At 37.1% G+C, this 15561-nt stretch overlaps 1 long non-coding RNA gene across 6 annotated transcripts in view; it reads left to right on the top strand.

Moving 5' to 3' along the window:
- The first annotated feature begins 7566 nt into the window (after positions 1-7566).
- The window catches only part of LOC138705043 (uncharacterized), a 136225-nt gene continuing 128230 nt past the window's right edge, over positions 7567-15561 (top strand). For 5 of the 6 annotated variants that reach the window (XR_011333549.1, XR_011333551.1, XR_011333552.1 and 2 more), the window contains exon 1: positions 7567-8420. This is a non-coding gene — a long non-coding RNA (uncharacterized lncRNA). The remainder of the gene's footprint in view (positions 8421-15561) is intronic. The other variant, XR_011333550.1, reaches the window with a different exon arrangement.

Raw genomic sequence — 15561 nt, 5'->3', positions numbered from 1 at the left:
AAACTTGCTAATAAGTGAACATAAAGTAATACTACGTGTGTGTATAAGCAGTGTATGTTAAACAGTGATGTTTATGGACGTTGTAAAAATAGTGATGAATTCATTGTAAAGTATTAGTAATATAATAAATTGAACTATCTAAGTAGTTTTTGCAGACTTTTCCATTGCACTGTACACTACCCAAAGAATACAATCCCAATTATCTTAACCTTTTGCTTCATTTTCTCTCTCTGTCTGGTTATATTTTAATTGGGTAGTGTAAACTAGATCGTCTCTTTTATCTTCCTGTTGGTTCCGGTAAGAATTTTCAATGGAAGATGCTGTGAGGAATAAAAATGTAAACATTTTCGTCACCAGGTGCGCTGCTAAATGCATGGAGTAATTAGTTTTTATTTTCGCTACTAGGTGTGCTGCTATATGTAATAAGTTCTCCTCCGCCCAACAGGTGGCAGAAAGAACAATTTCTACATTATCGCCTCTAGCATGTGCTATGGGAAACTCAGTAAGTTTCGCATCCTATTATATATTTATCCATGACCATGCCATCGATTGCCATTTGGATTCTGGATCGAATTGGTAGCACCGAGTATCATCCCTGGTGACGATGGTTTGCAGAAGGGATGGATCCTGATCACACATAGTAATGAAGTTTCCACAAGTTTCCATTCGTTTTGTTTCCTGCTCGTCCGTCAGCTTGTGGGGCACAAACTGGGAGGAGATCTTCTGCTTACCCAAATCACTGCACACGATGGTGTCATTGCTAATGCCCAATACCTCCGCTATCAATCGCAGAGTAAATCACTGAACTTTTCCCGCAAAAGCATTTGAACATTCCTAAACAGATTTTCCGCTCACGGCTTCCCTCCTGCACACTTGCATCAACATTTCATGCATCTCTGTCACCGTTTTCCCCAATTTGTAGCAGAACTTTATGTTTAAACGTTGCTCCATTGCACTGTGATACCACCTCTCACACTGACTACGTTCAACTGGCACCAGCGTGTTTACACTGCTGGTCACATGCTATGTGTTGCTTCTCCCCATGTCTCTGAATAACCATGCACATGTGCGCGCAAATACGCCATGTTGTCGTTCAATATGGCACCATTCACCGAATTTTTTAGACAGAACACGTAGATTATATTTAGGGTTTTTAGTTAAATTAAGAAACAGTTCCTCTTTGTATCTACTCAATGGACCTTTCCATAAAAATATAAAAAATGCATATAGGCCTAGTTCTATTTGTTACATAATAGTAAACGATTAAATATTAAAAAAAATACGTCATAAACACATAATATCCTTGCTGATGCTACAATCTGTAACTGAAATGAACAAACATAGCTTCATTGTCAAGGTTGTGCTTGTTTAGCAAAACTCTACTTCTTTATGTCAGTCAGGTTTCAATTGAGTTAATTTGAGTCTAAAATCAGGTTCAACATTCAACTTGTTCCTGTACTTATTTTTTAAATAAATTAGAGAAGAAAATCCAAATTCACAAAGGTCGTAGCTGTGAACATCATAACAAATTTTACAGCTTTTTCTGAGATGAGAGGATATCACAAGAGAGATTGTTTTTCTCAGAAGTTGTTATAAATTATGGCAAGATGTCGTCAATAGGAAAAGGGTCACTAATCCAAAATTCTGAAGTCCAGTTTTTAGGAAAATGTACCTTGAAATCTACGATTAGGTTCCCACAGTGCCTCTTTATATTTGCCGCCAGTTCACTATTAAGAAGAATATTATTTTCACTTAAGAAAGCATCCAACAATGATAATGAACACGTGTTTCTACAATCTATTTCAGCGATGGGGAACTGAGCATCATGGGTGAAAAGTCCATTTCAACCCCTTTCAAGGTTCAGCACTCTTTGTTTACGAAGTAACAGCATGGAATATTGACTCAACGTCAACATTGCAGTGGCATGTACTTAGCATTGAATATGACGAAAATTTCTTATGTTTGGTCCTAAGACTAACAGTGACGATCAATAATGGCTTGACAAATTCATCACGAATTACTTTGTAGATCTGAAACATACACGTGCAACTTACTTACTTACTTACAAATGGCTTTTAAGGAACCCGAAGGTTCATTGCCGCCCTCACATAAGCCCGCCAGCGGTCCCTATCCTGTGCAAGATTAATCCAGTCTCTATCATCATACTCCACCTCCCTCAAATCCATTTTAATATTATCCTCCCATCTACATCTCGGCCTCCCTAAAGGTCTTTTTCCCTCCGGTCTCCCAACTAACACTCTATATGCATTTCTGGATTCGCCCATACGTGCTACATGCCCTGCCCATCTCAAACGTCTGGATTTAATGTTCCTAATTATGTCAGGTGAAGAATACAATGCGTGCAGTTCTGTGTTGCGTAACTTTCTCCATTCTCCTGTAACTTCATCCCGCTTAGCCCCAAATATTTTCCTTAGCACCTTATTCTCAAACACCCTGAACCTACGAGGCCAGTCTAAAAAGTATCCGACCTTAAATTTTCCCGCGCAAAGTAGTGATTCTAAGGCGGCGCCACTGTGCACGGTTGAAGGAGGAACCGTAATGCGCATGCTTGAATTTTTTCACCGCATTCGCTTGTGCCAGTCACTGGCTGGTGGTCGCCAAGTAAGGTGCTGTTCTAAGTGTTTGTCGGATTTAGTTTTCTCGCAAGATGACTGAACGAATTGAGCAAAGATACTGCATCAAATTTTGTCAAAAGCTTGGTGATTCTCAAAGTCAAACAATTCGTAAGATTCAGCAGGTGTTTGGGGAATATGCGATGGGTGTAACACAAATTAAGGAGTGGTTCAACCGATTCAAAGATGGCCGCACATCAGCGGAGAGTGAGCAGCGTTGTGGCAGGCCCCAAACTGCTCGGAGTGCAGCTGTTGTTGAGAGGGTGCGAAATTTGGTGATGGCAGATCGTCGTTTGACCGTGCGGGAGATTGCCGAAGAGGTTGGAGTGAGTAAAGATACTGCACATGCAATTTTGCGTGATGATTTGAACATGAACCGAGTGGCTGCGAAATTTGTGCCCAAGTTGTTGTCCCCGGAACAAAAAGACCTCCGTCGTGACATTGCACAGGACCTTCTGGATACCGCCAACACTGATCCTGGGTTTCTGAACACCTTGATAACTGGAGATGAGTCATGGGTGTACGGGTACGACCCAGAAAAAAAAGACAGTCGTCGAAATGGAAGCATCCCGAGTCTCCAAGGCCGAAGAAAGCGCGGCAGGTGCGAAGCAAAATCAAGGTGATGCTGACTGTTTTCTTTGATGTCCGTGGAATTGTGCATCATGAATACGCACCGGAAGGACAAACGGTGACAAAGGAGTACTATCACAATGTTCTCCGGCGACTCCGTGATGCAGTTCGGCGCAAAAGACCAGACATGTGGACGGCGAACAACTGGCACTTGCATCACGACAACGCCCCCGCACATTCATCCCAATTGATCCACACTTTCTTGGCCAAACATGGAATTACAACCGTTCGCCAACCTCCCTACTCTCCAGACCTGGCTCCTTCCGACTTCTGGTTGTTTCCAAAATTGAAGACACCACTGAAAGGATCCCGTTTTGAGAATAGAGAAGAGATAATGCGGAACGCGACGACGGAGCTGAACACCATTCCAAAAGAAGACTTCCAGAGGTGTTTCCGGCAGTGCAAGGATCGGTGGGCTAAGTGTGTGCAAGCACAAGGGGCCTACTTTGAAGGGAATTAGAGTCCCAACCCCGTCAGGTATTTGAAATATTTTTTCTGGCTAAAGGTCGGATACTTTTTAGACAGGCCTCGTATGTTCCTCTCTCAGAGTGAGAGTCCAAGTTTCACAACCATACAGAACAACCGGTAATATAACTGTTTTATAAATTCTAACTTTCAGATGTTTGGACAGCAGACTGGATGATAAGAGCTTCTCAACCGAATAATAACACGCATTTCCCATATTTATTCTGCGTTTAATTTCCTCCCGAGTGTCATTTATATTTGTTGCTGTTGCTCCAAGATATTTGAATTTTTCCACCTCTTCGAAGGATAAATATCCAATTTTTATATTTCCATTTCGTACAATATTCTGGTCACGAGACATAATCATATACTTTGTCTTTTCAGGATTTACTTCCAAACCGATCGCTCTACTTGCTTCAAGTAAAATTTCCGTGTTTTCCCTAATCGTTTGTGTATTTTCTCCTAACATATTCACGTCATCCGCATAGACAAGAAGCTGATGTAACCTGTTCAATTCCAAACCCTGCCTGTTATCCTGAACTTTCCTAATGGCATATTCTAGAGCGAAGTTAAAAAGTAAAGGTGATAGTGCATCTCCCTGCTTTAGCCCGCAGTGAATTGGAAAAGCATCAGATAGATACTGACCTATACGGACTCTGTTGTATGTTTCACTGAGACACATTTTAATTAATCGAACTAGTTTCTTGGGAATACCAAATTCAATAAGAATATCATATAATACTTCCCTCTTAACCGAGTCATAAGCCTTTTTGAAATCTATGAATAACTGATGTACTGTACCCTTATACTCCCATTTTTTCTCCATTATCTGTCGAATACAAAAAATCTGATCAATAGTCGATCTATTACGCCGAAAACCGCACTGATGATCCCCAATAATTTCATCTACGTACGGAGTTAATCTTCTCAAAAGAATATTGGACAAAATTTTGTACGACGTCAACAAAAGTGATATTCCTCGAAAGTTACCACAGTTGGTTTTGTCCCCCTTTTTAATAATAGGTACAATTATGGACTCCTTCCATTGTTCTGGTACAATTTCCTTTTCCCAAATAGCAAGTACAAGTTTATAAATTTCGCTATATAATGCACTCCCACCCTCTTGTATTAATTCTGCTGGAATTTGATCGATACCTGGAGACTTGTACTTTTTCAGATTTTCTATCGCAATTTCGACTTCTGAAAGCATGGGTTCGGGTATAAATGGCTCAGCAGTTTGTATTTCAATTTCGTCCCGATCATTTCTATTTGGCCTATGTACATTTAGTAGTTGCGCAAAATAGTTTTTCCATCTGTTTAGGATTGATGGAGAGTCTGCAAGCAAGTCACCATTCTCATCCTTGATCACGTTTACCCTTGGCTGATATCCGTTCTTAAATTCCTTTATACCCTTATATAAATGTCGAATGTTTTTATTTTTACTATTTGTTTCTACCTCATTCAGTTTTTCCTTCAAGTAACCTCTCTTTTTATTCCTAAGTGTACGACTTGCTTCCCGTCTTTCATTGAAATAATTATCTCTCTTCTCCTCAACTGGATCCTGTAAGAATTTCAATTTTGCCTGTTTCCTTCTTTGTACTACCATGCAACAATCTTCATCAAACCACGGTTTCTTTTTCTTAGTTTCATAATAACCTATGCTCTGCTCAGCTGCAATTTTGATACTATCTCTGATATTTTCCCACACGCTATTAACATCTAATTCTTTCTCAACTTCGTCGGAACTTTCTAAAGTGGCAAACCTATTCGAAATTTCGACCTGATAATTTTGCTTAGCTTCCTCGTCCTTTAATTTCAAAATATTGAATTTAGTAATATTAACTTGTTGCTCTACTCGCTTGGCTACTGATAATCTTTCTCTTAATTCTCCAATCACCAAATAATGGTCAGAATTACAGTCTGCACCCCTGAAAGTTCGAATATCTACTATACTAGTATGTCTCCGTTTATCTATCAAGATGTGATCTATTTGGTTGTGTGTCAATCCATCTGGAGAAGTCCAAGTATATTTATGTATATCCTTATGGGGGAACGTTGTACTTCTGACAATTAAATTTTTCGATGTGGCAAAGTTGACTAATCTAACTCCATTGTCACTACTAATTGCATGTAGGCTCTCCTTTCGAATAGTTGGTCTAAAAATATCCTCCCGTCCTACTTTAGCGTTCAAATCCCCCAATAAAATTTTCATGTGATATCTAGGGAACTGATCAAAAGTATGTTCCAATTCCTCATAGAAGCTATTCTTTATATGGTCGTCTTTCTCTTCTGTAGGGGCGTGAGCATTTATAACTATGATGTCGCACCATCTACCCTTAAGTACTAAGTATGATAACCTGTCACTGATAAATTCGACCTTTTTTACTGCTGATTTTATTCTTTTATGAACAAAGAATCCTGTTCCTAATTGGTGATTATTGTTTCCTTCCCCATAATACAACAAGTAATCTACTATTTGTGCTATGCCATTCCCATCTAACCTAACCTCTTGTACTCCTACGAAGTCTATTCTATATCTAGCTAGTTCTTTTGCTACTAATGTTACCCCTCTTGTTCTATAAAGACTAGTTACGTTCCAAGTGCCAAATCTCAAATCCTTATTCCTTTGCTGTGGTCGTGCCAGAGAATCAGTCCTATTCCGAGGCTTATTATAGGGATACGTAAGAAGCTGTTTTTTACGGTGATGGGTTGTTAGCCCTTCGCCCAACCCCCAAGCTGGAGGACCACCCCTTATCGGCTGTTCACGACTGCTTATTCAATATATTCGCAGCTACCCTCCATATCTGGAGGCCGTCTCCTCTATCCGCAACCTGAGGACGCGCCATTCTGTGGTGATAGGGACCCACAATACATGGACACGTGCAACTACTGTAGTTAATTGACTCACGTTTAGTATTGATTACCGCTAGACAAAAGTAATACAATAATTACATAGTACACTATATTACATAGTACCTAGGAGTGTTTTGAAGACCTCTGAATTCTGTTTCTCTCAACTGTTGTTGCTGTTTAGTCAACTGTCAGAAGACAGGTCTGAACCTCACAAGTGATACCAAGAAGGCACCACTTATGAGGCAACTAGGCTAGGAGATAATAGGATAGGGTGTCCATTTCCCCCTCCACTGCATACATCACCAACTATAGTCCAGTCGCTCTACTTTCCGGCAGCCAATCACGTTACAGGTTGGCTACATTCAAACGTGTGCGTCTTGTGATTCGCTGGTGAAGACGTCATGCATTTCCTAAGGCTGGATAAATACTTAAAATAATTGCCCGCCATTTTGGCTCTTTCGTTGACGTTCGCAGAAAGCACACGAGGACGTTATTTGCAGCTCAATTATTTGCTGAATTACAGTGCCTTTGATTTATCATAGGAGCTACGACATGATAATGTTTAACGGTGTGGCAAATAGATTCCTCGTCTGATAGCTCGGCAACAAAAGAACAAAAATGGTGAATGATACTTCCTACCTAGACTTTATAGAGCCTTCACTTCCTAAGACGTAAGCAAAGAGGAGTCACGCCGGGAATAACAGCGTCGCGACTATAGCTACACATTACACTAGTCAGATTTCAGATTATACAAACAATAATTGTTCTTCCTCTGACACATATCATCAAGTGAGATGTACTGCCTGATAATAATAGATGTATCAGCCAGAACCTCAATCAGAGGATTTCTCTCAACTAATTTATCGATATTTGATTCAAGAGCAGATGAATTCAGTCGCAATGCTGAGATTAAACAGAAGTCCATAATTAGTGCATGAGACAATGTCTTGATATTATTCATTTTGGAGAATAGTTGCTTGCACACAGAAGTAGAGCCAAACATATACAATATACGTTGCTACAAAAGTTGCTGCCTAATAGTGACTTATAAAGCTGTATTCCACTTTAATCTTTGGACTTAACGAAAGTGTTAGTTTGTAGGTCAATTAATTCTAATTTATGTGATCTGGAGTATCCGCTACCAGAAAGGATAATGGATCACAAAAAAGCTTCCATTCATTTGTCATTGTTCTAAGAAGATCTGAACTGTATTAATCGATGTTTCTACTTTGAGAGTCCTCAGAGTTGAAAAATGACACAAATTAGTTTTTTTCCATCTGATCTGCCCATAATTTAAGTTTCAGTGTGAATGCATTGATTGAATCCATCAAAGATACAATTGTTTCATTATGTCCTTGCAATTTTGTATTGCGGATGTCAAAATGGTGGCAAAGATCGCACAGAAAAGCTAAATCAGAGATGCAATCACTATTTGTCAATTCAGGTATTACAGTCCCTTGTGATTTAAGGAATTCATCTATTTCCAACTTAAAAAAAAAGAAACAATTTAACATTGCTCTTCTGCTGAGTCACCTGACCTTGGCAGCAATACGGCAAGTCTATGTATTGTGAGCCAATAACCTCTAAGATGATTGGAATTGTCTATGTTGAAGAGCATTTGACTTTATCAAGTTCACTGCTTTCACTACAAGTCGCATTACGTTTTAAAGTGTTGCAGACTTTGCGAAAAGTGCCTCTCTGTGAATGATGCAGTACACAGGTTCAAAGCTTCTGCGGACAGGCCAATATCAACTAGCAATTTTCTTAATTAGTAACCCATTTTCCTTACCTACTAACAGGGTGCTTCATCTGTGGCAACAGAGACCAATTTTTCTCAAGGTAAGTTAACCTAAATTTTAATTTGATATGTCTTCAAATATGTCTTACCACAGGTTGTATCTTTCAACGGAACAAGATCCAACAATTCTTGAAAAATATTGAAATCAGAATCTACTCCCCTAATGTATATTGCAAATTGTGTCATATTCTTTTTATCTGAGCATTCATGAAGGGCCAAGGAATAGCATGTAAAAGTTTTTATTTTTTTTGTAGTTTGGTGTTCAACGTCTTCACTTACCTATTTCAGAAATTCTTTCAGTAACAGTTGTACAGGACAGACCGAGAGATTTAAAAGAATGAAACTAAACATTATCAAGCGAAATTTATAAGCTTGTACGTGCAATTTGGGAAAAGGAAATTGTACTAGAACAATGGAAGGAATCCATAATTGTACCTATCTTTAAGGAGGGGGAAAAGACTAACTGTAATAACTTTCGAGGAATATCGCTTTTGTTGACGTCCTACAAAATTTTATCCAATATTCTTTTGAGGAAATTAACTCCATATATTACTGTATGTATATGAAATCATTGGGGATTATTAGTGTGGTTTTAGGCGTAATAGATCGACTATTGATCATATTTTTTGTATTCGACAGATATTGCAGAAAAATGGGAATATAAGGGTACCGGTACAATAAATCAGTTATTCATAGATTTCTAAAAGGCATATAACTCAGTTAAGAGAAACGTTTTATATGATATTCTTATTGAATTTGGTATTCCCAAGAAACTAATGCGATTAATTAAATATGTCTCAGTGAAATGCACAGCAGAGTCCGTACAGGTCAGTTTCTGTCGGATGCTTTTCCAATTCATTGTGGGCTAAAGCAAGGAGATGCACTATCTCTTTTACTTTTTAACTTTGCTCTAGAACATACCTGCACAAACAGTGCTCAACAAGCGCGCGCGCTCCTTTGGAGCAGGAGAGCTGTGTTTACCACTCGCCAAAACGGAGAGGAAGATACGTCAGAATGACATAGACTTGCTATAGGTAAAGGAGAGGGAAACGACCACTCAGCTATCTAGTGGAGTGCAGTGTGTAGGCATATTCTCAGTAACTGTTTCACGTTGCTTACCTACTGGTACAGTACAGTATGGAGGAATTTAAAAGACGGAACATAACATTTAACATTTAACGATTTACAACTCGAACTTATTGATCTTCAATATGACCTAAGGGCTAAAGATCGTTTGAATAATACTAATAGCCTGGTTGAGTTTTACAAGACTAAACATTAGCAATAATATCCACGACTACACAGGCTGGCTGTGAAAATGATTGCTATGTTTGGCTCAACATTTATATTTGTGAGCAACTGTTTCCTATAATCAACTTTAATAAAGGCAGACATCGAACATCTGTAACTGATCTTTCATTACGATCAGTAGGCTACTGTTCCTCTCAGCTGCCAACAGCATAAAACCTCGTTTTGATGTACTGATAAATAAAAATATAACAAAATGATATTGTACATTTAAGTAGCTATAGAATTTCTATTATTTCCGTAAAATAAATATTTCTTTATTAATTAATAATAGTCCAAGATAGTTTTGCAAACACTGAACGGGAATTCATTTCATAAACATTCGTAATAGTACCGGTACTCCCTTTTGTGTATATTTTGTACGAGATCATCCCTTCTTCCAGTTCACCCTTATACAGAGTGCAGCTAATATCTGCACTCCACTTATGAGCTGTGAGCCAGCTTGGAGAGCGCAAACCTTGTGCAGGCCTGCTCTAGAATATGCCATTATGAAAGTCCAAGATAACGGAGAGGGTTTGGAATTGAACAGGTTACATCAGTTGGTTGTCTATGCAGATGACGTGAATATGTTAGATTGTTAGGAGAAAATCCACAAATAATTAGGAACAACACGGGAATTTTAATTGAAGCAAGTAAAGAGATAGGTTTGGAAGTAAATCTCGAGAAGACAAAGTATCTGATTATGTCTCGTCACCAGAATATTGTACCAAATGGAAATATAAAAATTGGAAATTTATCCCTTGAAGAGGTGGAAAAATTCAAATATCTTGAGGCAAAGGTAACATATATAAATGATACTCGTGAGGAAATTAAAAACAGAAAAAATGTGGGAAATGCCTGTTATTATTCGGTTGAGAAGCTTTTGCCATCCAATCTCCTCTCAAAAAAGCCTAAAGTTAGAATTTATAAAACAATTATATTACCGGTTGTTCTGTATGGTTGTGAAATTTGGACTCTCACTTTGAGAGAGGAACAGAGATTAAGGGTGTTTGAGAATAAGAATTTTAGGAAAAATTTGGGGCTAAGAGGGATGAAGTTACAGGAGAATGGAGAAAGTTACACAACGCAGAACTGGACGCTTTGTATTCTTCACCTGACATAATTAGGAACATTAAATCAGTGGCGGCTGATTGACTGAGGCAAGTGAGGCCAGGCCTCAGTCACTTGGCTTAACTGAAATCAAATTTTGTGTTTTTATATAATGTATTAGTTATTTGAATGAATCATATATCGTTGTAAAAGTATTTGGAAACTTTGTGATGTATATAGACCTGTTTTGCAGTAAAATTTGCTCCTGAGGCCAGGATCGCTCGTCCCGGGTCTGGCTTGTGATGTATATAGACCTGTTTTGCAGTAAAATTTGTTCCTGAGGCCAGAATCGCTTGTGCCGGGTCTGGCTTCTGAATTTCCTGTATTTTCGCGGGCTTTGAGCTTGCGCTTAAAACGTTGTAGCTGAGGCACAATTCGTCTGGCCTCGTGGCCTGGTCAGGTTTCACTCCTCCCATCTATGGACCGGCGTCAAGGGTAGTGTAGGGTGGGAATAGCAATGGTGACTTGTCTTCCTAAATAGGCCATAAATAACACAAATTCCAGCTCTTTGGCAGGCAAAGACTCATACTATTCCCTCCCCTTATATCTTAGTTTATGACTTAAGCTAGGGTGTTTTACTATTGTACTTCGTAGTACAGAAGTGAATCTGGGCCAATGTTGTTATGTATTTCGGGAAAATATAAACAGAAACAAATCCGAGAAATAATGCTGGTGTAGTTAATTCAGTGTCCTTTTTCGAAAAGAAATAATATTGAAAGGAAGGAAGTTTTAAATAAAGAGAGAGTCTACTGAGATACCTACGACATCGCTGACAATTTTTCTGACAGATAATCTTAAAACGCTAGTTTCTATTGCATCCTGGTATGGGCAACATAAATGGTTAAGTGGTAATGTGGTGCAAAATAAATTTCTCTGTTGGCCTTGTCAAGGAAAAAAAAATTAAAAGAAAAGAAAGAAAGGGGATTTTCAACATATAATGTGGGTTGCTTCATCATACTGAAACAATCACTGAAACTCACAGCATAACAGCTTATTTGGTGAGTGAAATTATTATTTTTCATTAATAGTAGGCTAATAATAATAGACTAATAATAATAATAATACAGTAATAATGATATTAATAATATAATAACAATAATAATTAATATCATAAATAAACATTTCCTATCGGAGGCACTTAAATTAGTTGCATCTGGCCTCACCGAGGATTTTGATCACCGGCCGCTACAGCATTAAATCCAGATTTTTTAGATGGGCAGGTCATGTAGCACATATGGACGAATCCAGAAATGCATATAGAGTGTTAGTTGGGATGCTGGAAAGAAAAAGACCTTTGGGTAGGCCGAGACATAGATGGGAGGATAATATTAAAATTGATTTGAGGTAGGTAGGATATGATAGTAGAGACTGGATGAATCTTGCTCAGGATAGAGACCGATAGCGGGCTTATGTGAGGGTGACAATGAACCTCTGGGTTCCTTAAAAGCCATAAGTAATTAAGTAGGCTAAGCTCTTTAGGATAAATATCCTCCACTGCTGTTAACATACATTCCTTGACAAATTCTCCTTCGGAAAAGCATTACAAATTTTTAGCAATGTGCTGACATATTCAATAACTGGCACGGACTGCATATCATACTTTTTCTTCAGTTGAAGGTTTAACATCAGCTCGTTTTTCATTTAACAGTCTTTCTTTTAGTTCAGCAACTCACCTTTTACGTTCCAAACCTAAAGATGTCAAACTAGGACAATAATAGCCTAATAATAATGAGAGGAATATGTTGAATGTAAGACTAATTGAAACATGTTAGATACTACAAAAATAAGTAATATTCTAGTTTGTACCTGAAAGTATCTGTTCTCCATACTCCTACAGATGAAATTAATTTAAATGCCCCCATATGTCAAAATGGCGCATGTAACACATTTTAAATGAACAGGTTAAACATTATGGTTTTCCATCTTGAAGGGCGAAAAAATATTTTTCTTCCCATTCAACGTAGAAATTAAACCGTTTCGAAGTCATAATGGGTCTATGATCACAGCAGAGGAAGATCAAGACCATGTACTCGGCACTGGGATTCGATTGGGTTGAAGGAGAAAAAGAGGGGAAAGTACACAGTGAGTATATGTTCTGCATTGCTGATCTATTTCTTTAATGATGAACCCGTTTTTTGTAAGAATCGTGATTTTGTTCTGAATCAACAATAATAGTTCTTATTCTGCTGGTTGAGGCAGAAAAATATATCTGTGAGGCAGGCCAATCAGGCAAGCTACAAGTCATCAGTGATCATTTAAATCTGAAATGTTAGAGAAAAATCTGCACTTTTGACCTAAGTACAAACAGGCAGCTCAATACATCCCTCCTCGACAGCCACCTAACTTCGGTATTATGCTCAACACCCATTTATTGCATAGGATCGAAAATAGTCGTCAGTTCGTGGCTCTGGATTTAATGAACTTGACAATTCTCACTGCTTCATTAAAAATTGTCTTCAGATCAATCAGATGAAACTTCGCAATGACTGCTACAATGTACAAATTTAGTGGATTATGCAGGTTTTTCAAATCACGGATTTTAAAAATAAGTTATATTTAATGGATATTATTAAATTAATTAATATTAAAGAGGTCTGGTGAAATTGGCCAACAATTAGAAACATTAAAACACATAATATTATTAATGAAATCATTTTACTTTATTATTGTTTTAAGTTTGAACACAGCTATATATTTTTATATTTTATGATAATTCAGATTTTTATTTGACACTTTAAGTACCACTCAGCAGTGGCTCACATACTACCAGTGGTACACATATCATAGGTTGAGAATCGCTGATATAAGATATAACAAAAGACTATGTTGATATTGTATGCAAAATAAATGATATTGATGTAATAATACTTATTACTATTATAATAGTAATTAATTATGTAAAATGTTATTGAAGCAAGGAAAAACAAAAGTTGATATTAGAAAAGAAAATATATGTTGTTGTTGTTTGCTAATACTGAATTTCTGACAACGAAATCATTAATTCTCTCGCTCTCCAGTATTTTTCACTCAAGGATGCCAAGTTGATAGTCAGACAGTGACTGACAGAATGAACATCTATAATACTTGAACACAATAGCAGTGCTCACAGTAACATGTGTTATTTTTTCTCACTTGTTGGAAGCCTAGTACTTATATTTGTTTTCATGAGGCCACAAATTGTTATAGAAGTTCAATATTTTAATTTGGTATAACGGTATAACGTATTGAAAGCTAATGTAATAATAATAATGGAATTAGGTCAGTCAACTTTGTCACATCAAAAAATTTAATTGTCAAAAGTACAACATTTCCTCAAAAGAATATATATAAATATACTTGGATTTCTCCAGATGAATTGACACACAATCAAATAGATCACATCTTGACAGTTAAAGTAAAAAATAATTACTGCTATAACTATGTCTATTTTTGAGAAAGTAGCTTCTCAAATCTTCGCTCTGTAATCAATATGCACAAAATTGTATCATTTCCAATTTCAAGAAGATTTCTCGCTTTTGTTTTGATAGAAATCACAGACTGGGAACTTATTTTGGATAAATACAAGTTTGCAAATGTTATCAAAACTGTAAGAGATTCTTTTGCAAGCTCGAGGTATTCTTACATTCTTTTGATGTAAAACTAATCTATGCTGTGAAAAAATTATACTTTTAACCTTCCATCAGTAAGCATATATTTTAATAAGTCTTTTCCTTAATTTTTTTTTTTTTTTTTTTTTTTTTTTAATTTCAGCCAGTTGAATGCAACTGTTAGAAATGGATTCAGTATCTATCTGTCACTGCCATGATTGTTTTGAGTTTCTTCCGGAAGATATTCAAAAAGCTGTTGTTTAAAATTGTGCAAAGTTAATTATATGTCCGCAAAAAAAAACTAAGAATCTGTCATGTCATATGATATGTAGCAAAATTTTCCGCGAGTTCTTTAATGCACTGGAATTAACAAATTTTCATTTGTCCAGTAATGTCTACCAGAAAACAAGTTTCCTTATAAATCTGTCGATTTTATCTCTGTTTGTTATGTTAACATCACGAACTACTATTGCAAGTGTTCTAAGTGTTTGAAAAAATATATCAGAAAGGAAGGCCAGTATAAGAAGCGAAAAAGAATTGAAATACTGATGAGCCAAAATTTCTGACAACGCAGAAAATATGTGAACCACTACTGTATATCGACTGACATCATATAGCTGACCTTTCACCCAGCAGCTAAGTTCCACTTGCCTTTATCAGTTTGTTGAATTTCTGTCCAGTGTTGTCACCTACTTTCGATTAGTGGTCGACATAACATAGTTTTCACCATTCTTAATGATGATTTCATCAGACGTGGCAACGCAGTAACTGAAACAATCTTGAGAATCGCATTCCAGTTCCAAGTAGCCCTAGCTGGTAAGTGATAAGCTGCACTAGCACTCGATTTTCTACGTCAAAGCCACAGAAATTCTGGTAGTACAGTAGTATATTACGATACAAGGTTGGGAAGTACTTTTTACAAAGTCGAGGAAAAGTTTGAAAAATGAGCAGAGCAAGTTTTTCAATTTCCAAGAATTTGTAATGCACTTCACAAACGTTTATTGTGCAATATTTTTTGCACGTTCATATTTTTAAAATTGCAAATACAATATTATTTTGCATAGAAAATTTAGAGCAATATTATTTAAAAACTGCACTGTAAAGGTTACTAAGTAATAATAAGTGCACCGTAATGCATCTATTTCAGTATAGTTTTATGTTGTGAAGAATGGTTTCCCTAGCAAAATGTTTTTTTTTT

The sequence above is a fragment of the Periplaneta americana genome, chromosome 8 (genome assembly GCF_040183065.1).
Source record: "Periplaneta americana isolate PAMFEO1 chromosome 8, P.americana_PAMFEO1_priV1, whole genome shotgun sequence".
In the NCBI taxonomy this organism is placed as follows: Eukaryota; Metazoa; Arthropoda; class Insecta; order Blattodea; family Blattidae; genus Periplaneta; species Periplaneta americana.
The sequence above is the reverse complement of the archived record's forward strand: the minus strand, read 5'-3'. Positions and strand labels throughout refer to the sequence as shown.